The 25,193-nt window shown below is 38.3% G+C and overlaps 1 protein-coding gene across 1 annotated transcript in view; it reads right to left on the bottom strand.

Moving 5' to 3' along the window:
* HECW1 (HECT, C2 and WW domain containing E3 ubiquitin protein ligase 1) overlaps nucleotides 1–25,193 on the bottom strand; it is a 2,794,797-nt gene that overhangs the window by 1,738,013 nt on the left and 1,031,591 nt on the right. The gene's annotated exons all lie outside the window — the stretch shown is intronic.

Consider the following 25,193-nt stretch of genomic DNA (forward strand, 5'->3'; position numbering starts at 1 on the left):
TAATAAAACATCTGCCTCTCTCTCTAACCTGGTCTTAAATGTCTTTTCTTCAAATGTCACATAGAAGGAAAATGACAAAACTCATTTCTGCCTGCATATTCAAATGTTCCTTATGGATGTCAAGGCACAGCTGTGGAAAAGCTATAAGACATGTGTCAGGAAATGTACTATGCAAAAACATGATTTTAAAGTTCCTTGTTGCAGATTCTTTATTTCAAACAACCCATACTCCATGATGCCAAGTTGCACCATAAATGGGTCCAGCTTTGCTCAGTGTATGAAGTTGCCTGCAAGTATCTAGTGCTAATTGCCACAACAGGACTATGCTGCAATTGTCTAATAACTGAAAACATTGTATGCACAACATACTTTTCTTTACTGTGGCCACAAAGGCTTTTACAGTTGTTAAGGGTTTGACTGAAGCCCTATATTTATGTGTTTTAAGGGTTTGACTGAAGCCCTGTATCCTGCTCAACAAGCTCCAAAAATAAAGTCATTAACTTCCCTCAGGCAGCTCAGCAATGAATTATCATAAATACAGAGGTCTTGGGTTCAAACTGTAAGGAGGCATAATCAGCAGTTGATAGGGTGGTACTGCAGTACAAAAATGAATGACAATACTGTATTTTCTTTCACTGTTGAGGCACTTCATGGGTGATATTTATGTACTTATAACAAAATTGCAAGATTTGCCTCCAACCAACCTTACCGCTCCCACCACTGCATAGCCCTAAAAAACCTGCAGTGTCTGGAATTTCATCACCTGATTTTATTACCTCAGCTTCTTATGGCTCATTCATTCTTACACGAACCTTCATCTTCTCCCACTCCCTCTCCATCTCTCCACTCTCATCCAGCCTTACACCCCCAACCGAGCACTGCGCAGCTCACAACAGAACCTGCTGTAAGTTTATATGCCCAATAAAAATACTGGCAAACTACTCTACTGCTGTGCCATAGCAAAGGTTTGGAATAAATTACCACCAAATGTCAGATCTATTGCTAACCTAACACCTTTAAAATAGTTCTCAAAGACTGCTTCCATAATTCTTGGTCTTGCTTTTGCAATGACCCTGCATGACTTCTGTTGTCCTTCCAGCTTCTACTACTGTAATTTTTCCCACAGACTTAGTTCCCAGGGACTTTTTCCACTCACTTCCTACCTGTTTTTCTTCCTCCTGTACATATTTCTATACTTACAACTTTTCTGCTTCTCTTTTTCTTTCTCATTTGCTACTGTTCATACTCTATTATCTTCTTACCTATTATACATTCTTTTGATGCCGTTTTCCTTCTTTTGGACTGATTTTAATTTTGATATATTTGTACCATGTATGTTCAAATTTCATATAACCTTGTTCATCCGTAACAATTGTAAATTACCTTTGGTTATATTATCGTGCTTGATATGTAATAAGTGACCTTGTTATTTTACTGCCTTTTTATTGTCTCACGTACTCTTGGAGCTTTTCTTCTTGGCCTCTGCTGAAAGGGGGTCTTTTGGCCCAGTCAGACTAACCCGGTTAACAAATGTCAATAAATAAATAAATAATATTCTGATTGTTAACTGTTGTAAGCTAATTGTTACATTTCTACAGTTTCAGTCAGAAGGCTTTCTTTTTTACTTTTGGTCCTCAACAACTTTTTTTTTTGGTTCTTAACTCAGAAAGAGGAGTTTTCCTTTTTTGCTCTTCAACTTAGAGTTGAGGGGTGCCAGATCTACGAAATGTCAGATATGCTATCAGAGCTGTAATAGCTATCTGGTATTGCAGTATTCTGAAGTTTCAAAAGCTAATTGCAAATCAGCATATGATATGACATGGCACCCTGCCTCAAAAGTACACATGTGCAGACTTCTGGCTCTTATGAAATGTGGCCGTCATTTTTCTGTTCCTTCTAAATACTAGGCCAGATAAGCTCATGTTTTATGTATTTAGTAACCACCCATGATAAAATGCAGTGAGCTGTATCAGAAGCTGATGCTTGTTAGTATAAAGTAACTGTTTTGACTGAGCCAAGCGAACAAGGGTTTTCAGGCAGATGAAGAAGGGTGCTACTTGGTACACATGAAGTTATACACACAGTAGCCCTATCAGGGTGACTACACAGTGATCTGTAGGAGGGAGAAGAACTTCAGTATCAGGATCTTACTGTGACATAAATGACATGCCCAAGATAAGTACAGTGGCCAAATTACCACAACATTCTTAGGACAAGAATGATTGAGGGTCACTAGAATACAAGAAACAATAGGTTTTGGCAGTGTCTGTAAAGCATAGTGGTACTAGGGTCCATTTCAGCTTCCTTTTGTAGTCGAGCAACTACAAAATCAACATATCAATGATTTTACCATTCTGTACGTAATCAAGTGACTAACATCAGCGATGAGCAGTGAAATGAGGATGGGGAAAAGGTCAGACTTCTGGGTATACCCCTTGGAAGGTCAGACTTCTGGGTATACCCCTTGGAAGGTCAGACTTCTGGGTATACCCCTTGGTTAACAGTATTACTTAGGAGGCAGTAATAGGTTCCCCACTACTTAAAATGTTTATATTATCACCTCCTATGTGTCCTAAGGCATGAGTTTTGAAATATGGTAATGGCATATACTTGTATATATTAATGGAAATACTGCACTGAGTAACAATTGCCTGTAATATTGGATTTGGCTGCTACTACTCAGAGTTATGCATCCAAAAATTGCAGATCATGACGGTGATAATAATCTAAATCATTTTACAGAATAGACCATAGTGCTACTAAAGTTCAGCAGAAGTCCACCTTGAGTGTGACAAAGGGGGAAACCTCCCTCTGTCACATGGTGCTGGGTGAGCAATTGGAACATTGATCTTTTAATATTACAGCAACAGTATTAATTTCCATACCAGCATTAAAATAGCAGGAGTGAATTCCAATACTGTTATACTGGTTTTGTGGTCAGGACTGAAGCTCTTGCTTCCTCATTTTGTATTTGTTATTCACTGCATAAGATGCTTGCTGCAAATGTATCATGCAGATTGCTACAATCTTTTGTAACTTGCAAACCTTTTTAATTTTTTTTTCTTTCACGTAAAGGCAGAGTAGTTGAGGAAGCTAGAGGTGATGGAAATGAAGTGCCCGAGATGGGATGTAGGATGCATACAGTGAGACAAATAAGGACATCAGTGCAGAAGTGAAAGTAGCTCGAATTGCAGAGAAAGTAACAGAGAAAACATTGTGGTGGTTTGGGCACACGTGTACAAAAGCAGAAGACAGGCTGGGTAAGAAGATTTGGGACAGACCAGAAAAAGGCAAGAGGAAACAAGGGCATTCAGCAAAGAGATGAACAGATTGTGTGAGAGAAGACCTGTGAGAGTCATTTGCTACAGCTGAAGAAGGTAGGTAAATGGCACTGAACTGAGAGAGATGGTGACAGCTGACATGATCCCCAGATGCCCATGTCCAAAATGGGAAAAAGGGGGTGATGATGATGAGGATGATTATTCTGAATGTAACAAATGCATTTTGTGTACAAGGCTATACTGACCTTGTTTTTTCACCCTTTGGCCAGAGCTTTAACAGAGTAAGAAATTTCCTTGTTGTGTCCTTCAAAGTAACAAGTACTCTGACGAGACAGAGAGAGTACAGTCTTTTTTTTTTTCAACAAAGAATTCTTTATGTGAAGCTTATGTCTAGTCTCCAAGGCCTCCAAACACGTTACTTTTCAAATGTATGCTGTTAAAAAACAGCATTAAAACTCTTTAGCACAAGGTCATACAGTACATTGCTATTTATTGATATTACCTGCCAAAAGAATCATTTCATGGCAGAGTATTTCTGTTTAATGGTCCACTCTACTTTGCAATATATTATCTGCCAAATCTGTGAAGCTTTCAGAGTCAAGTCCTGTACAACCTGCATTAACTACGAATCTCTGTATTGCAGACATCTATACTAACCCAGAATGTCTATCCTTATATTATGTTTCTGTAATATGCAATCACAGCAGAATTTCAAACCTGGATAGTACTTTCTAGACAGGCACCACTTACTGTGTTTCAGGTGTCTGTATGTCTACACATTGAAGCTGTACTGCGAGAAAAGGGGAGATCTGATTTATTTGTTTACACTGTCTCCATATTCTAATAAAATGTGCAAACAACTGCAGCTATCTTCTTCCGGCTTTTCCCGGTTAGGGGTCGCCACAGCAGATCACCTTGTCCACTCATGATTGACAGAGGAAGTTTACGGTGTTGATTTGCCAGCCCGGCACCCAACCTTCCACAGAAGGCACACACATGCACACACTCACACCTAGGGCCAATTTAGAGTGTCCAATCCACCTGCAGCATGTCTTTAGGATGTGGGAGGAAACCAGAGCACCCGGAGGAAACCCATATGACCACAGGGAGGACATGTAGACTCCGCACAGAAGGCACCCCAGCCGAGGATCGAACTGGAGAATCTCTTGCTGTGAGGTGGCAATGCTAACCACTGCACCACCGTGGCCGCCCAACAACTGCAGCTATCTATCTTACTTAAATATAACATCAACGCATGTCAATGTTCTCTCAATCAAGTTGTAGCTGACGCCTAGAGTAACTTGCAAGCAGTCACCTCTGTCAGCAGTTTACAAGACAAAAGAGAGAATGGAAGTTGATTATCATGTCATATCACTTCCATATCACTCAAGCTCGCATTCATATTTGTGGACAATTTAGAGTTCCTGATCAACCAACAGCATGTCTTTGGAATGTAGGAGGAAAAATAAGAGCACCTGTTGGAAACCAGTATGAACATATAAAGGATATACAAACTCCACATAGAAGGTAACCCTGCCAAGAATCAAATCAGAGAAGCTCTTGATGGGAGGTGGCAATACTTGCCTTTGTGTTGATCTGCTAACCTTATGCCAAGCCTTTCCTATAAGCACTTTACAAAGATAGTGTACATTATGAGTGCGAGTCTGTCCATTGTTTACCAAAAATGTACATGACATATACAGGTGGGTCCATTAATCGTTAACAATCACCTTGATGTTGGGCAAACAATGTTTGATTCTTTCCATCTTCATTTCCCTGCTGTGTGACTCAAGTAACTAGATAGTGTGTTTTTTTTTTTTTTTTTTTTTTAGAGGGGGGTGGCTTGTCTCCTAATTAATTTTGCCTCTGTGCATATACGTGGGTAAAGATGTTGAGCTGTATTTTTTATGTTTCTGGTAAAACATTACCTTTCTCACTAACTGTTGTGCATTAGGACATGAATAATACAATGACTTAATTCCTCAAACATTTCATGCAAAAAAATATATATATTTCCAACATACTGTCTACATCATTAATCACTATCCATTAATGAGTTATCTGGCACTATAGTCACACACACACACACACACACACACACACACACACACACACACACACACACACACACACACACACACACACACACAAACACACACTACACTTTACTTTCCCTGGGTAAATTATTGGTGTTATGCAGAATCGATGAATTGAAGATTCCGTTTTTCTCTCGATGTTCTCATCTTCGATCATGTGGGATTTCAATATTATCAAGTAGACGCTCACACACACACACACACACACACACACATATATATATATATATATATATATATATATACATATATATAGGTAAGATCACTTCACCTAAAACTCATTTCACCTAAAACTCATTTCACCTAAAACTCATTTCACTGACAAGTAGTACAATAAGGCAAATCAAAGGTATATGTCCTTTTCCCCACTGTAGTGCTTTCCTGGTGTTAGTATATACAGTAAAGGGGGTGGGGGGTGTTTATCAAATACTGTAAAATAAAACCAAAATAAGTGGGGGGCTATGCCCCCCGTGCCCCCCACCCCCTAACTATATATACTAACACCAGGATCACACTACAGTAGGGGAAAAGGACATATACCTTTGATTTGTCTTATTGTACTACTACTCAGTGAAATGAGTTTTAGGTGAAATGAGTTTTAGGTGAAGTGATACGTATATATATATATATATATATATATATATATATATATATATATATACATACATACTTTTATATCATTGCTGCTTCTACAGTTTGGATGTAAAATTAAAACAAAACTACCATCAGCTTTTTCTGACCCAATTCAGGTACAGGCGCTCTGAAAAGATCCCTATAGAAGTTTATTATATCCACTATTTAGAACAAGATGCAGAAATTAAAAATAATACCATGATGATGTTATATTTAACAGAAAAAAACTGTTCAAATACACAAAATAATGTCGAAGTGTGACATTCATAAACAAGATGAAGAAAGTCCTTCACCTAAGATTGTAAAAGTGTTTGTTAGAGCCCAGGGCATACCTGTAAACCGTTCCTCATTTAATAGAGTACAACTATGTTAAATAGTAAATCTAGCCTGGTTAAGTACATACTAAAGGGAGCTTTGTATCAATGATAGGTCTGATGTACTGAATACAGTGGACCAGTGACCTTCTTGTGCCTATATGTCATACATTTGTTTAAGTTGCACAACACTATATGATTTTTTCACTACCATAGTCACACGATGGCCAAATGCTAGATGACTGCATACATGTAAATAACTGAGAACTACAGTCAGTCAATTATGTCTTGTCATTATCATTAGAATTTCATTCTTATTGTTCAGAAAATGAAAGCTGATGAAAAACTTGATATTCTGTTAACTTTTAAGTGAAGTTCAGCTTTCTGGCAGTTAGAGCAGAGGGATAAAGCTCGAAGCTCTTAATGAACTGCTTCCAGCAGTTAAGCATATGATTTCTGATTCTTTCCATCTTCATTTCCCTACTTTGTGACTCAAGTAACCAGATAATGCTCTTTGTTTTGTTTTTTTTGAGGGGGTGCTTGTCCCCTAATTATTTCCAGCTTTGTGCATCTATGTGAGTAAAGAAGTTGAGCAGCAATTTTTATGTTTCTGGTAAAAGTTTAGGTTTCTCACAAATCGTTGTGTATTAGTCACTAAATTATGACTGGTATAGGATTTTCAGACTTCGTATCCTTCAGAAAAATACTTGATAATGTAAAGCATGTTAATCTAACGGGTTTCTAAGTACATAACTGCAGTATTCAAAATCTGTTCCTGATTTTAGATATTTGTCTTTGATTATTGAGCTAAAAAGTTTAGAGGGCAGAACAGGGTTGCAACTGTTTGCTCTGGATGGTTTTTAAGGCAGCTAGCTGAGCTACATCTCTGGACCATTATTTATGTATTTATCTATTTATTTGATCTTAAATAGACATCTGAAATATGCGCACTCATACAAGTATCTGTAAAGTGGTGTGAGTGGGTGTGGGTGTTTATATAAATATAAATATACACACACACACACACACACACACATATATATATATATATATATAATTATGCATTTCAATGCTTCTATAATGTTAGAATAAGCTGGAATGAAAATATTTTACAATACATTTTGTGTAAGAATTTATAAGACGGTATTTTGGTTAGATGGCAAAAGAGTTTTATAATGTTTTCCTAATGGGATCTGAGTAATGTGTGGCACAACAATCAGCATTTTGTTTCTGAGGAAGCACAACATTGCATTTTAAATGGCCCAGATGGGCAAGAAGGTGTTTGGCTGTATGTGACTTGGCTCGAAATGTTTGGAGCTCTGCCTCATTTCCAGTGTAAGGTGTCTTCTGTGTTTTTATTCACTTAAGTACAGCATAAATGTGAGTTTAGTAAAAGTTCCACAAATAAAAATATAGAGACTTCATAGTAATTCAGCTAGCTAAACTATAGTTACAGCTGCCATATATATGGAAAGTCAAGAAAACAGGCATTTATATTTTTTCACAGTGCAATAATGATTCAGGTTTCTTGTACAGATATACAGTTGTGCATTTGTTATTACCACAAGGGTCTTAATTTTATAGGTTGTGCCCACCAAGATGGCAGATTTACACATTTATGGCACCAACTCTAGGGGTATGAATTTACTCGGATGCCAGTTTTAGTGCTATGATTTTGGACTCTCTGTTAAGATTTGTGATGGTCCCGTGTCATGATATTGCTCAGGGAACCAAGATGATTAGCTGTCTTGCTTTATTTAATTAAAGACACATTTGTGTAAAAAGTTGAGTATACTCCTCCCACAACAAAACAAGTTGTATAAATTAGCCATATGATTAGCAATGTTTGGTACAAGCCACTGCAGTGTCTCCAAATGCACTGTCCATAATATTGCACTGCAGTGTGTAGGGTATGACTGAAATACATCACTTACTTCATGAAATAATAAAGCAATAACCAATGACGGGGTGTGGTATATTGAAGATTTATCCACGGTTGGTGTGGTTTAATCACGAGGGCGAAGCTCGAGTGATTAAATAAAGCCAACTGTGGGTAAATTTCAATATACCACAACCACAGAGTCGGTTATTGCTATTATACAATGCCATTATTTAAGAAAAAAACACTTACTTTTCTTAAATAATGTCTTTGTATAACGGTGCATTACTGTTCTTCCACTGGTTGTAGCATACTGCTTCCTTGTTTTGATGTACTGAGCATGCATATGGGACTTGCGTCCCACGCATACCCAGCACATCAATGCTTTGAAACGGAAGCAATGGAGATAAGAAAGTCTCTGTTGCTCCGTTTATTTATTTTTTTTTTATTTGTTTTAAAAAAAATGTTTTGAGGACTTTATACCAATGGAAAAAAGTCTGGACGACTTGACCTTTTTCCGTTGGTATATTGTGGAATTTACAATGGGCACGCTGCCAATCAGCATGCACGTTTTGGAATATTAATGGGGAGTCATTGTATAATAATAGTTTAAACATGAGGTTCATTACAGAACTAAAACAAAGAAAAGATTTGAAAACTGTGTCAATAATATGTCAATGAAAAAGCAGAATAAGTTTCCATTTATTATTACACTACAAAAGGGTATGAGGAAAGAAACATGCACAATCACAATTCTTGCTTTGTCACCAAAGGCCTGTCTGCAGGCTGTTTTGCCAGTTTATAAAACAGTAAAGTTAAAAATACATGAAACTGTCTGTTTTGCAGTAGTTTGCGCCATGCTTTTGCTACGTACTTAATATGCTGCATGCAGTCTGACAGCTACAGATTCAAGCATCAGAAAGGAAAACATTCATCTCCCTTTAGGCCTTGCATTGTAATCTGTAACCATTTCACACAGAGCAGCATATCAGAAGGCTTCACAAGTACGACAGTCCTGCTAGACAGCCCATACAACATGCAATATCTCTGCAGCAAATGTTTTAAGCTGTACCGGTCCTACCAGATGTATACAGACAGTGAAATTTTACAAACTGTGAAGCCAGACTGGATGAAGGAAGATACCGCATGCCCTGTTTTGGAGTCTTTTACTATCCTACACAATCTGTAGTTAATGCAACACAGTTAAAGAAGCAGTTTCCGGGTAGCTTTAACATGAAGTTTTTACAGAAAGTCACTTACACAAGAGACAAAACAAGCTACCACTTCCTCCTGATGGTCATACCATTATTGTGCTAGTGGGAGGGATGTAACCTTTTTCTAGAATACTCTTGTAATAGTTGCTACAGACTTAGTGGTTACATTTAAGTAAGAGTGGTGAGTTTGACGGCATTTGTCAGATTAACCTGTGTGAATACTTTCATTGAAAAAAGACTAGTAAAGATAGAAGAAAAGTTGATTTTTTACTAGATGAAAGTAAGAGTGTAGTTGACCATGTCGATGTGGCTATGCCTGAATGAGACTGAATCAAAAAGAACGTCATGTAGCTTTGTGTGAAAGATGTGGGAATTGCACTAAATCTGGTCATGCAAAAGAAATATTGAATTCTGCTGAGACAGAATTCTATAATGTTGTTTCAATAAGCCGGACGACTAGATAGTTTTGAGAAGGATAGTTTAAGAGCACCATAATGACATTTTGCCATCGATGAAGTCTGAGTCTTAGTGGAGCTCTGGAAGGAGAGGAAGGTACTGATTGTTTGGAGTTCATGAAAATGGTGTAGTGGGTTGTTTTGCAAAGAAAAATAAGGGACTGAGAAGTGACATAGATTGCCAGTGCCTGACATAGAGAAACTAACTGGAAAATCTCGGGTGATATTGTTATAGTTTGTAGCAGGAAAAAGATTAAATGCTACAGGAGTTCTGGCTATCTGTCAAAAGTTGTACAATTGACAGATGCATAGTGTATGTGGGCCATGAATCAGGTCACAGGTTACAGAGGTTATTAAGGAGTCTCATACATGTCAGTTTATTTATTTATTTTACATTTGTTTACCGGGGAGGTCCGACTGGACAGAGCTGTCCATTTTCATTGGAGGCCTGGAGAGAAAAGCTCCAGCACAATTGCTAACGTACTATACATAAGATATTTACATGAGCATTGTGATTTACACATTCAGTTATAAAAATATAGCAGATAATAATGTGATTGCATTAGATATTTACATAAGTATAGTGGTTTAGACATACAATTTAAAGTATAGCAGGTAACAACAGATGATTGTTGTTCATACAGTATGTTTAACAGAGATAACCTTGAAGATGTACTGAAGATACGACAAGAAAGGAAAAACTAAAAAAGGGGAATATAGACAAGTTCACGAGGTGCATTGACATTTTAATGGAAAACATTCAACTTAGTCTAGGGGAGAGTTAGTTGGTATAGATGGGACAGTGGGGAGTAGGCAGCAGTGAGTTGGTAAGTAACGTGTGATAATATATAGTGCATCTGTGGGAGTTTTAAAGAGGAGGTTGGATAGTGGGTAAGGGAAAGGAGTTAGAATATGTTTGTTTGCATTAGGGGAGATAGTCTTGAAACCATAATAGAGTGGGGGTAGTTAGTTTTAATTCTGAGAGTGATGTTATTAGTTTTGTATGGGAGACTGTATCAAACACCTTTGACAAGTCAAGGCAGACACTAGTTGGCCGTTGTTGCATTGCATATTTACTAAGTTACTAAAATGGATGAGTACAGTGGTAGTGTTATGGTTGGGGCAGAATCCATGTTGAGTTTCAGCAAGAAGATTATTGGAGAGATGTGTTAGCACCTGGGTGTGGATACATTTTTCCAGTATTTTAGTCAGTGGGGAAAGTATTGCTATAGGCGGTAATTTGTTAGGTCAGTGGAGTTGCCCCCTTTGTGCATTGGTATAACATTGGAGATTTTCCAGAGGTGTCACCTTTTGTTTTGAGATTGATCTATTAATGATTATAGAGACTGGGTAGGAAATGGCTTTGGCGACTATTTGTAGGAATTTGGCAGGTAGTTTGTCAACTGCAAAGGTGATGGGTTTAAGTTTGGTTAGGTGTTTATAGATGGTGTAAGTTGGTACAGGTTGAAGGGTGAAGGAGTTAGCATTATTTGATGAGTTATATAGTATAGTGGGGGTTGAGGAGTGTGGGTCTGTTGACAGCTTTAATATAGAGTTGATAAAGAACTCATTGAATTGGGTGGCTATGTTTGTAGAGGTGGTGTCTATGTTTGGATGAGGAGTTGGTGATTTACCTCGTTGGAAATACTGTTTATAGTGGCCCAGAACTTTTGTGGGTTGGTATTATGCTCAGTTTGAATTTCACTATAATATTTTTGTTTGTCTAGTCTGATTTGTTTTTTTTTTTTGCAGTGTTTCTCAGTTATAAGAATGTTTGCCTTTTAGAAGTAGTTTTGTTTTTGTGCCAGGTGTCCCATGCTTTGTCCCTTTGTTTCATACGTTGCCTAGTGCTCTTGGTAAGCCATGGGGCATAGATGGTTTTAGTGCGGATCTGTCTTGGTGGAGCAAGTTGTTTGGGAAGGCCTAGGAAGATAGTGTTGAAATACTCAACTGCTTCATCTAAAGTAAGTGTTAAAAGAGGGACCAGTTACAGTGTTTAAGGGCTGTATTAAGGTTGTCCACCCTGAAGTTTTTAGTGTATCTGATGTGTTTAAGAGAGCTAGTTCTGGTGAGTTTAGTTTGGTCTCTGATGAAGAAGGTTGGGAGGTGGTCGCTTAGAATGTTGCGTAGTGTACCGAAATTATGGGTGGAAGATGGGCGATTGGTGAGAATCAAGTCTAGTATTGATTCTTTTTTTGAGGTTTTGTGTACCCTAGTAGGAGTATGTATAAGCTGTGAGAATCTGTAAAGATTAATATGATTTGAGGGGTGGGGTGATTTAAGTGAGGTCCAATCAATATTGAAGTCGCCTAGTATAATGGTTTCATGGGGGAGGGTTTCTGATATCCGTTGGAGAAGAGATTATAGGGTTGTGATGTTATCTCCTGGGGGATATAGGATCCCAAGATATTTAGCTGTTTTTGTGTATTTAGTCTAACTTTAGCAAGTAGAATCTCTGCATTATTAAATGCAGGGATTTCTATGTTAAATAGTTCACCACTGATGTTGTTCTGATATAGGAGAGCGACTCTACCTCCTCTTTTAGCTGTACAGTCTTTTTGTAGCATGCTATAACCAGGAGGAAGTATTTATTCATTTTTAATGTAGTTTAAGCCGTGTTTCTGTGAGGAAGATGATGTCAGGTAGGTATAATGCTATGGTTGCATGGAGCGCAGTGGTTTTTTTAAGGATGCATCTTAAGTTATGATTTATTATTAGAATATCTGATTTTCTCTTACGTAGGCTAGTATTGGTTCTAGGGTGATTCTGGTGATTTGTAGGACTTGTTATTGGACCTGGGTTGGGGTTGATATTGCCACTGTATAGCAAGCGAGAGGCAATGTTTATTATGGTTTGTAGGTATTTAGAGAAAGCTAAATCACATTTTATGGATACTTTACATTTGCTCTGATAATGGAGGAGTTTGTAGGGGTGTAGGTCATAGATGGTGTGGTTAAAGAGTGAGGGTGAGATGAGTAAGGGGTAGTTAGTGAATGCTGGAAGTGAGGTTGAGGTGGGGTGACTTATGTTGGGAATTGTAATATTGTTGAAGTAGGGTGAGGTTAGATGGGCTGTGATGGTGAGTGCTAGTGTTAGAATTATTTGATGGGAGTACATGTTTGGTGAGTTAGAAGTGGTAGGAGTGTATAGAGATAACCCTGTGGAATGTGTAGGAGTCCTGAAAGTATATAGGTAGGATGGGTTGTAGCAACTTTGTGAGTGGGGAGGTGCTATGTGTAGAGTGTGTAATATGATAGCAAAGGAGGGTGAAAAATTTAAACATGAAATATATAAAATATATGAAAGTTAAATATGAATATGGAGAGATTGCTAAAGGGAGTGCAAAAAAATGAAATGCTTATTACCCACTGGCATTCAGAGTTGCTTTTTGGTTTATTGTTTATTTGTTTTCTGCTGTCTATGCCATGTTTTGGCATTTTCTCACTCTAGATCATTATACTGCAATATAAATAAATTAACAACCAGGGGAAAAAGCAGACCTAACAGTCTGACAGAAATGCACAACTCAACAATACTAACAAAGGCTCACAAGAGGAAATAGTTTGTCAGCAAATGGACAGCGAGTTTTCTGAAAGCAAGGCATTCATACATATAAAACATAACCTGATTCAAGGGAAAGTACTGCCGTTTATATCTCCCCTAATACCAGAAGTTCCAACTGCAAAATACACTGTTCACATGGGAAATTCCTGACAGTGACTATATGTAGAAGGAGTAATTGTGATTGCTGTTTCTCAGCAGTCGTAACATGAAAAATGTGACAAAGGAACATTGCAATAAGATAAGTTGCAGGTAGAATCAGTGACAGTCGTCTCATTGCAATGTATAAGTACCATTTTTTAAGTTTTTGAGTCTAAGTGAATGTCTAAAGTGGCAGAAGCAACTATTGGGCAGAAATAAAAGCTTGCCTCTTTAAGTTAAAAGTTAAAACTAATGTCAGGAGCCATGGACATTTCTGAGGGAGAGCACATCGCTAATTAGCATTAGCTACACCCCTGGAGTGATGTATTAGCATGCATTTTCACCTGCAAGATTGCTCTCTGCACTTAGGTCCCCATGAGGGTAAAATCTCAGTGGCAGTGCAGTCTCTGAATGTGAAATGCTTAGTGCAATGAGGGAACTTTTCAAGCTAAGTCTTCTGCACTGTGGCTAAGGCTTACTGAATCTCAGGTTTACCTTCATTAGTTGTCCTTGTTAGTGACATTTGTTCCATTTTTGCAATGTTAATATCACTGGCAACATAGGAAGAAAGGCATATAATGAGTAAAGGTTAAACGCTAAATATTAACATGGATAGTAATTAATCATTCTTTTTTTTTTTTTTTTTTTTTTTTTTCCATAATAAATTTTTATTGAAATATATTTTCCAAAAACATTACAAAAATACAATAAACATCACACACATAATACACTATAACTACTACAAACCATTTATACAATATCTACATGAAATGCTTCCTATATTTAATATATTCCTAAAATCAGTATCATGCTAATATAATATTGAAGACCTTTTCCCATATTTTCGGGTTATTAATATTTTTGTTAGTTTGTTTCAGAAGTAATTTATGTGCTAGTATATGCTTTATAGCCACAAGCTTAAAATTATTCCATGATGTCTTAAGTGGTTCTAGCCAATTTGTGGCTATATAGAGCTTCATCAGCAAAAAAATATACAAATAATAGTTTGCGATCTGGAAAGCTCTCTTGGAGGAATGTGTAGAATCATAAATTCCCATGACAGTGTAGAACTTTGATAACCCATCTTTTGCAGTTGTACTTTAAGAGAGTTCCAAAGTTTATATATAATTAATCATTCTTAATAATGGAAGGAATAAAGTTATTCTGAAACAGATAATGATTGAGATTTGTAAATCTTGGCAAAATGATTTTAGTAATGAGGGGGCATACAAGTGGGCTTGCAACAAACAAGATTGGTGTTTAAAATAAATGAATATTTTTTTCCTTTTCAAGTTTGTATTGTGTTGGCGGGTATATATATGAAAAGACAGTATTCTGGCTTTTATATTTTAGCCTTTCTTTAACAGAAGCATACAGGATTGGGTGTGAGTACTTATGTATATAAATATGTTGCATGATGCGTATGCTAAAGATTTGTTTAAGAATGATGGTTATGTTTATAGGCTCATATGTTACAAACCTAGCTGCACACTCCAAACCATTTGGGCCCTGAGTAACATGGGTGTCTACATGAGTGGGGCATGTTAGTAGGCAAGAAACTAAGGGATTTGTGGGGGAGGTTAAGATAATACTTTTCTTATTGACAGTCTCTGTCCATAAGGGACACGGAGGCTAGGCCTGTGGTAAATTTACAATTTCCCATCGAATTATAAAAGTTTCATATGTATAAAGTCAGGGATGAACTCTGTTTTACATGGGTCAAGAGCCTATTCCATAAAGCAGATATTATTTGAGACACATATCTGTTTCTTTAGCATGTCCTGTTTACGTCACAAGTGAAGTTCAGATTCCCATATCTAGTATTTCTGGTTTTGTTTTGTGGATGTGCAATAGCTCCATCAGGGCTTGGTCTGGGGAAGTACTGGAAGCTAGGCAAATATCCTCTCTCAGCAGCCCATAGGAGACTGAACACAGAGACAGAGCCTTAAGGTGATCAGTCCAGGACAGGTTATTCATACCCTGAATTCTTCTGGTGATAAACCTTTGTGAGCATCCCAGCTGTTAAAAGGGTCTGGTTAAGTACATGCCAAAGGGGGCACTGTACTCAATGATAGGTCTGATAAGGGACAAGTAGAGTAGTACTATAACATCCTTGGACCTGGATGCCATACCCTTACCTATAAGCTGGGAAACATAGAATGTTTTTTCTTACGATCTTAGCTATATGTTGGTCAAAGGCCGGATTGTTGTCTACATATGTTTCCACATCCCTTACTATTTGGTTAGCTGTTAGGGGTATTTTATTGATGGAGTAATTTTTTTGATGGAGTAATTTATTTTATTGATGGAGTAATTAACTTGGGTTGACCATTTCCCAAATGGCATTATAATGCATTTTTGGCATTGAGTTTTAGGCCATGGCTTTGGCACCAGTCATCTGTTTGTGTTAAAACCTCTAGCAAGATGTTGGTGTCTTGGGGGAATCTATTATAGTTCCCGGTTTACAGTCATTTGTGAACTTGCTGAGCCAGAGGCCTTGAATGCTAGCCTTGACTTTAAAGAACTAAATTTCAAACAGGAGCAGGCCCAGCATGGAGCCCTGGGATACCTGCTAGTGACCAGGCACTTGGTGAAGGTGATCTCTCTGATCCTAACTTCTTGGGTCCTGTCTGTGAACCTACTGGCAATCCAGCAAGTTGTGTAGGGATTTATGCCTAGCTTAGAGAGTTTATCAACAATTCCTGAGTGGAGTATTGATTGAATGCCTTGGCCAGGTGAAGATGCACAGTATGCACTATTTTACCCTCTTCCATTGCCTTGGTGACCCTCTCAAAGAAGTCTACTAGGTTAAAGAGGCACTGCCTTCCCTTAAGAAAGTTAAACTGGGATGGGTCCAGTGTTTTTAGGTTACCACTGCCCATGTTTTTCATTTCTATGATAATTTGTCCCATGGCTTGGAATATTAGGCTTGTTAGACACCTGGGTCGGTTGATGGTCCACCATTGTGGCGGGGAATGACTATTGTGGTCCTCCATTCACTTGGAATGTAGCCTGTTTTGAGGTTGTAGTTGAAGAGTGACTCAAGGAGTCCTGATAGGTCATGTTTTAGACTGTTCAGGGGGAAACCTGTGATGTTGTTTGGACACATAGAGGTAGTGTTCTTGGGTTTAGCAAGTGTTACCAGCACCTGGTTCCTGCTAATATTTGGGCAAAGTATGTTGGAGAGGATTTCAAATGGAAGACCTTTGGTGGATTGGATGTGGGTGGGTGAAGTTTGAGCTGAATTTATCAGCCAGTAGATTTCCTATGTCACCCTGATCAGTGAAGGTGGTATCACTCACCGCCAGTACAGCACACTGTTGTGTGTTACCTCTAAGGTTCCAGACATAGCTGAAGAAGGCTTTGTAATTGTCCTTAGCCTGTGCGGTTATCCTGACCTTATAGTTGGCCTTCTTGGAATTAATTAGACCTCTTAGCTTCTTGTTTAATTGTATAAGAGAGCACATGTCTTTAAGGGAGCTGCTCTTCCTGACTTTGGAAATTAGTTTTTTTCTTAATAGCCTGTTTGGTTGAGGATTACACCAGTGGGGGTTGTTTTTAGTGTTTGTTTTGGGTTTATGTTTGGTAGGTACAGCCTCTAGGCAGCCATTCTCATGTTTGTATAGGGACTCTGAATAATTCTACACATACAGTTGTGATTGTGGGGTTAGTGGAAGCTTTGAATTTTAACAAACTGTCATTTAATAGAATGCAGTTTGCCTTAGAATAGTTCCTAACTTTTGCTGGTTTAGTTGGGTTTTCTGGGTTGATTTTTACTACAAAGGAGACAGCTTTGTGATCCAACATAACTAGTGAGGATGTGACATGGGAGGGTGCAATGCTCTTCCATGTTTGTGAGTACTAGATCCAGTATGTTTGATCCTGTGGCTGGCGTGTGCACTATCTGTTCCACAGTGTTTGTGTTAATAAAGTCCAGGAAGCATTGTGCCTGTAAGGTTGAGGCAATGAAAGTTTCCCAGTCATACCTCTCAAACTCTTAAAACAAAAAATCTGGACAAAGCCATAAATAATTGGGGGAATGAAGGCCCCAAATAGGGACACTCTTTAAATATTGCTCTTACAAACTCAGAAAGTTGATAGAATACCAAGTTTTGTGTTAACATGAATTTTCCGATGGGTATAAACTCTGAAACATAAATGTTTGTCATTATTTTCTGACTTCAACCCTCAATGATTTACAAAAAATTTGCCAGAAAACCACAATTTTATGAGACACAGACCAAAAATCTGAGGCAAAAATCTGGACATTGTGCAAAAATCTGTATAGTTGAGAGGTATGGTCACCCATGAATATGGTGTTTGGTTGGATGGTGAGCACCTCCAATAGGTTTGCATAAGAGTTTTGAGACTGTAGGAGCATAGATGGTGACCTAAAGCTAGCCACGATATGGGAAAGGACCTTATCTATGGTGCCTTGCACATGGATGAGCTTCATGGTATCATCCTGTTTAACCAGCCGGGAGGTATGTTTGTCACTAATGCAGATTCAGACATCTCCACCTTTGGGCCCTGTCTGTGCTGTTGTTGGTCTAAATGTGTAGAGGGCACTGTAGTCTTGCACTGCCAGATAACTTTCTACAGCTTTAAGCCAAGTCTCTGTCATGTTAGAGATGTCTACATTCTCATGAGTGAGGAGGGCTTGAAGGGTGTACAGTTTTTTTGTTTAGACTCCTAGCACTGAACAATAACACCCAACTTATTCACTCCAATGGAGCTCAGGAAGTTTGCACTGTAACTTCCAATGGGCGGAGACTAAGCTTTTTAATAGAATAAAATTATGTCCTCACATTTAAACACATGTTCATATCTCTGGAACCATAGAGGTTACTTAAAAAGTGTAAATTACAAACTCTTCAGCACAAACTATTTCTATAGTGCTAATATTCTTCAGGTTTTAGGTCTTAAATGGGATTTTACAAGTCACAGTAAACACAGTAACTATTAAGTTTGTAATATTTTGTAAACAGCTTGCAGAATCTAATTAATCACTTGAGTTATGCATAAACATTCATCAAAATGTTGTTAATCCAGCTGAGAATTTTTATATAAAGCTAAGCAGTTCTGTCTCCGATACTTGATTGTCAAGATGTTTAGAAAAAAGCATGAAATGTTTGACAATATAAACAAACATTATATGAACAACAATTAACATCTTGTTAGTTACCTACACTAGACACAGCTCCAATATCAATACATTTGTAGTAGTTCTAGGCACAGCAGAGCAGGAGAACCACAATATATGCAAGAAGAACAATTTCATTTATCCATAAACCCACAGGAAAACACATTAAATGTTAAGCACTTTCATCTCTGTTAAATCAGACTTCATCAGAACAAATTAAGTTACTTAAACTTCATTTTAAATCTAAAAGACATCAAAAGACACGCCCCCTTGTTAAGCAAACCAGCCAAACAACTTACAATAGAATGAGATGCAAGTACATCAGCATCTGAACCCCAAATCAAATTAAATGCCATAAAACTATTAAAATATAAATTTACTTATTCAAACATTACTTGTTAAAAATTGCAATATATATATATATATATATATATATATATATATATATATATATATATATATATAATATATATATATATATATATTATATATATATATATATATATATATATATGTGTGTGTGTGTGTGTGTGTGCATAAAATAATGTTTTAGATAAACATGAAAACATATAAAACATATAAAATCACATTTTATCTTTCCATGGCTTTTAATTTTAGGAAACATGAGAGGAAAAATGAGTCGTTCAAACCGGGCCACTGTTGCGTTGGTTTTAAGTTGCCACATTGCTTCTTGTTTTTCTAAATATAATGCCCAATTTGTTCTGATGAAGTCTCTGATTTTACAAAGATGAAAGCGCTTAACATTTAATGTGTTTTCCTGTGGATTTGTGGATAAATAAAATCGTTCTTCTTGCATATATTGTGGGTCTCCTGCTCTGCTGTGCCTTGAACTACTGCTCGTTTTTGTGTTGCTTTATCAATACAGCTGTATTTGCCATTGTGTAAGCTTTACAACTAAATCTTTCAATACTTTGTATGTAGCAAGGATTTGGAATTATTGATGCAAATATGAACAAGTAATATTTGACACCTAGTGGCATCAGTAGGAGGTGACTGCAGATGCACCTGCAGGCATCATTAGGCTGTAATGAGTTAAGGTTACTTGGAGATTTTTTCATTACTTTTGTAGTTTTGTCTTTTTGGCATTGCCTACAAAAAGCCTCTAAGGAGGTGGATAAAGTTTTAGCCGATATCTGAAAGACTAAAGGGGATAGTTACAACCCATCTGCTCGCTTCATCCCAGTGGACAGAAAAACAGCTACTGCCATTCCTTTGCACAAAGTTGGTGCATCCATGGACCCCAGGAACTCTAGACCCATTAACTACACCAGCCTTATCTGCAAGACCATGGAACGAATCATCTTGGACCTTACTAATAAACATATAGAAAATCTCCAAATGCTCGACCCCACAGTTTGGCTTTGTCAAGGGGAGAGCATGCCTGTCAAACTTGATGGACTTCAAGACAGTCACCAAAGCCCTAGATGAGGACAAATCTGTGCATATGGCCTACCTAGACTTAGACAAGGTTTTTGACACAATACCCCACCCAGACATCATTGACAGACTCACCCAGCTGGGTATCAACTCATATATTGTCAGGTGAGTGCAAACTGGCTCACTGATAGAATTCATAGAATCAAAATTATGGGCTCCACCTCCTCCAGCAAATCCAGAAAAAGTGGTGTTTCACAGGGATTGGTTCTGGGATCCCTACTGTTTGGAATCTACTTCTCTGAAGTACAGTATAACACTAAAGGACTTTGGTTGACAAAGTTTGTTGATGACTGCAAACTGGCAGCAATCATTGAAACCCCTAGTGATGTCAACATCCTGCAAGAAGGTCTTACACAGACTAATGACTGGTGCCAAAGTCATGGTCTTAAACTTAATGCAAAGAAATGCATTATCATCCCCTTTGGCAAAGATGATGTTCCTGCAAACTAGCAAATCCACAACAATACCCTAAGCAGCACACAGACAGTAGGCACACAGGTTGACAGTAACTTTACCTTTGATCACCATGTCTCCACAGTGGTAAGAAGGGCATTTTATATTGTTCATCTCATATGTAAGGGCATTGCCTCCAGAAAAAAAGAAGGTTATATCCCCCCTGTACTCTTCTGTCATCATGTCAATAACAGAGTACAACACTCCCTTTGGTATGTTCTTTTCCAAACACCTGCAGCAACTGGAGAGACCGCAAAGATTCTTACCAAAAAAAATTCAGGGTCTTCAAGATCTGTCTTATGTGGACAGACTGAAAACATTGTCACTTTACTCTGTGTCATACAGACTGCTCAAAGGTGATCTATGCCTTGCATATAGAGCAATCTCTGACCCAGCTTTAATGGAAATATTGCACATTCACAAGTCAAATGGCACATGAGTCACTCACTCAAGGGACCTTAACCTGGAATGTGACATCAACAAAACTTGCTGGAGAGACAGATTTGTACCACAGAGGTTGCCCCACCTTTGGAACAAGATTTCTACTCGTGTTAAACAAAGCCCCACATTGGTCCTATTTAAGCACAGTTTGGACGATTGGATGAAGACCCGTAATTCACCTCGAGGCTTCCACATATGTCTCTCTTAGACAGGGGCAATAGACTGATTTTAGTGTCTGCTTGAATCACACATCCTTGGGAACATGGTTTGAACTTGGCTAGGCTTGTAGGGGCCCTGGGGCCGTTAGCTTAGTAACCTCATATGATCCTTGGTGAAGCAACTTGGTCTGTTGACCATGTCCTCACACCCTGACAAATTTTGGATCCCCCTGGAGCTACACCAGAAACTAAGCCAATTATTATTTTATTTTATTTATTTATTTATTTATTGTCATTTGTTAAACAGGTTGGTCCAGCTGAGCCAAAGGCCTGTTTTCAGTGTAGACCTGAGGAGAAAAGCTCCAGTTGCAATTATAGTCATTCAAGACATAAATTTACATCACAAATAGCATGTAACAAGAATATACACAACAAAGTGAAGTTAACTAATTTAACAGTTTTTGTACAGGTTTCAGTGTATATCTGTAGAGTAACAACAAGTTTATCTGGAATGGAAAGGATTATATAGAAGAAACAGGGTGTTGGTTTGCAGTAGTATTGGCACAATGGAGAGGAGAGAGAAATGAGGAAAGAGAAAGATACGAGAGAAGAAAGTAGATTAAGGAGGATGGTAGCTTGAATCAGGTTGGAGCTTGACAGGGACAGGACCAGGTGTTTTGTAGATAGTCTTTAAGTTCAAGTTTGAACTGGGATTTATGAGGGATATTTCTTATATTATGTGAGAGGGAGTTCCAGGAGCGGGCAACTGAGTATTTATGTAGTGACTTCCCAATATTTTTGTGGGTTTGTAGATGTCCAGAAGATGTTTGTTAGATGTACAAAGCTGACGTTGGGGGTTGTATAGTGATACAATATTAAAGATAGAGGGGCAGGAAGTGGGGTTATAAAGAACAGAGTGTGTTACATGCAGCTGAGGAAGGAGCAGTTGTTATAGGGGAGATTGGAGGCAGACTTAGCTATTTTATTATAGGTTTGCTCTAGTTTGCTGAGAAGAGGTGGCTGGAGGTTAGTTAAGGACAGGAGCAGCATACAGAAGACAGGGTAAGAGGAGAGACATGGCTTTAGAGGGTTTGGAGGAGGGAGAAAGAATTTTTTGATTCCAGTACAACAGACCAAGTTTTTTGTGGGTTTTCTTTATGCATTGATTAATATGTATATCAAATTTTAGTTCATAATCGATGGTGACACCAAGTAATTTAGTATGTGGTTCCGGTCTGATGATGGTATTGTTAAGGGAGGTGATGGAGAAAGAGGATTTGTGCTGTGCTAGTGTTTTAGGAAGAAAAAGTAGAAGTTTAGTTTTTTGGGGTATTTAAGATTAATTGATTATCAGTGAGCCAGGTTTCGATTGAAGAGAAAGTGTTTTGGGTAAGAGAGAGGAGTTCAGGGATACTGCGGGCAGTGGTAATAAGGGTGGAATCATCAGCATATTGTAAGAGTGCTGAGAGGTTACTAGCAGCATATAGGTTGACAGTTTAGAGTGGGAGACCATATCAAAAGCCTTTGACAGTTCAAGGAATAGACAGGAAAGAAGTAGGTTGTTATCACGGGCTTCTGCTACTGTTTGAGTGAATTAGAGTTGATCGGTAGATGTGCTGTGATGAGGTCTAAAGCCATGTTGGGTGGGAGTTAAGAGATTATTATCAAGCAGGTGTTTAAATAGCTGAGAATGAACACATTTTTCTATTATTTTGGAAAGTGGGGATAGTATAGCAATGGGAAGATGGTTTGAGGGATCAGTTGAGTTTCCACCTTTATGGAGAGGGATTGTGTAAAAGGATTTCCATAATTTGGGGACAACAGACTCAGTAATAGAACGATTAATGAGGACAGACACTGGGCAGGCAATAGAGTTTGCAGTGATTTTAAGGAAGTGAGGAGGTAAATGTTTACAGAGAGAGACAGCAGGGTTTGAGTTTATTCAGTTGGGATTTGATAAAGGCAGTGGGAACAGGTTGTAAGGAGAAGGTATTAGAAGAAGAAGGACTGGGAGGTAAAGTCAGGGGAGATGCATTGGGACTATGTTGAGCTAGTCTCTGGATTGCTTCTATGATGTGAATGTTTAATAGAGCAGTGGTTTCAGTGGCATTATTGAGAGGGAAGGGGTTGGGGTGGGAAGAGTACTAGGGTAGAGGATTGTATTAACGATGGACCAGAATTTCTTGGGGTTGGTATGTGGGCTGCAATGGTTGGAAGCGAAAAAAAAAGATCTTTTATCTTTAATGATTAGTTTTTTACATATGTTTCTAAGCTCGTTGTAGAGTTGGAGTAGGGGAGAGGTTTTATTTTTGACCCAGGTTTTCCAGCCAGAGTCCCCCTGGCGCACAACAGAATGTGTATGCTTAGTGAGCCAGGGGCACAGTTTGATTTTACTCTAATTTTTCTAGATGGGGCCATAGTGTTTAGTATGTCAAGAAATATTTTGTTGAAAGCAGTTACAGCATCATTTAGGGGGAAGATGTATAGGAAGGTCCAGCTGATGTTGGACAGAGTAGAGTTGAACTTGTCTGGGTTGAAGTGAGTCAAATTATGACATACTTTGTAGATGTGTTCTTTGGGTGACTGTTGAGAGTACCTATGGACTTAGGTAGGGAAATGGTCATTCAGAGAGTTGGGAAGTGTGCCCGGGTTATGATAGATACAAGGGTCAGAAGTTAGGATCCAGTCTATAATAGATCCTGAGGTAGAGGTTTTGTTGGTTCTGGTAGGGAAGGATATCAGTTGGTGGAAGCCATATAGATTGAGGCCATGAGAAGGGAAAGAGAAGGAAAGTAAAGCCCAGTCGATGTTTACGTCACCGAGTGTAATGGTTTCATAGGCAATATTTTGGGAGAGCCAAGAGAGAAAGTTTTCAAGAATAGGAATGTTGTCACCTGGGGGGATATAGAGACAATGCCAATTTTTTTTTTTTTTTATGGGGGTTAAGATTGCAGTTCACAATGAGGATTTCTGCAGGAGCAAAGCTGGGTAAGGAGGTTTAGAGTAGAGAGATAGTAAGCTGGTTGGAGTATAGTATGGCAACACCTCCACCTCTCTTATTAGCTCTGTCTACATGATAGATGTTGTAGCCTGGGGGCAAAATTTCTGAGTTAGAGATGTGAGGTTTTAACCAGGTTTCAGATAGGGTTAAGATATGAGGGGAGTTAGGTTGGATCCAAGAGTGCAATTCAGTTGTTTTGTTAACAATACTTTGGATATTTAGAGAGAAGATAGTTTGGGAATTAGGTGGGGGTGGGTGGGATTGGGGGTAAAGACTGAGGGGGTGAGGTGCAATGAGAATGTATGAAAAAGGTAGAGGTGGTTGGTCCTGGGTTGGAATGGACCTCTCCATCCAACAGAAATGTGTCAAAGAAAGTAAGCTAGATGGAGAGAAGTCTAGAGTTTGGGGAGTTCTAGATTTGATATAAGTGGAAAGAGATGCATTAGGATAGAATTTGACCATAAAAAGGTTGGAGGGTAAGAGTGGAAATATGGTAGGGCGTGATTTTAGATCTATCGATATTAGAATCAATCAATATGTTCATACCTCAGCATCATCCTTCGTGAAGGAAGAATGTTGCTCAAAGCAAAGCTCATACCTGTCTATGGCACATCCTCTGAGATAGATCCATTTTGTCTTTTTTCATATAGTCCAGTGAGGTACATCTCAGGTCATTTATATCCACATGGACTATGATAGAATTGTATTGGTACCTGGGGTGCAGTGACATGAGTGTGTGTGTGATATTCTGGATCCTGGCTCTGGATAGGCAATTAACCATTATCTTCTCCTTATCTGACCCAATGAGTGGGGCATCTGTATGTCACTTAATATAGGGTCCCCACTGATGACAGTATTAGACTTAGGTCTTGGAGGACCATTTGGTGTGGGCTTATGTGAGATGTTTGGTGTTGCTTTTGGCGTGTATTTTAGTGATTGCTGAGGAGCATTGTTGCTGCTAGGTG

Source organism: Protopterus annectens, chromosome 3.part0 (assembly GCF_019279795.1).
Source record: "Protopterus annectens isolate FY-2018-M chromosome 3.part0, PAN1.0, whole genome shotgun sequence".
In the NCBI taxonomy this organism is placed as follows: domain Eukaryota; kingdom Metazoa; phylum Chordata; order Ceratodontiformes; family Protopteridae; genus Protopterus; species Protopterus annectens.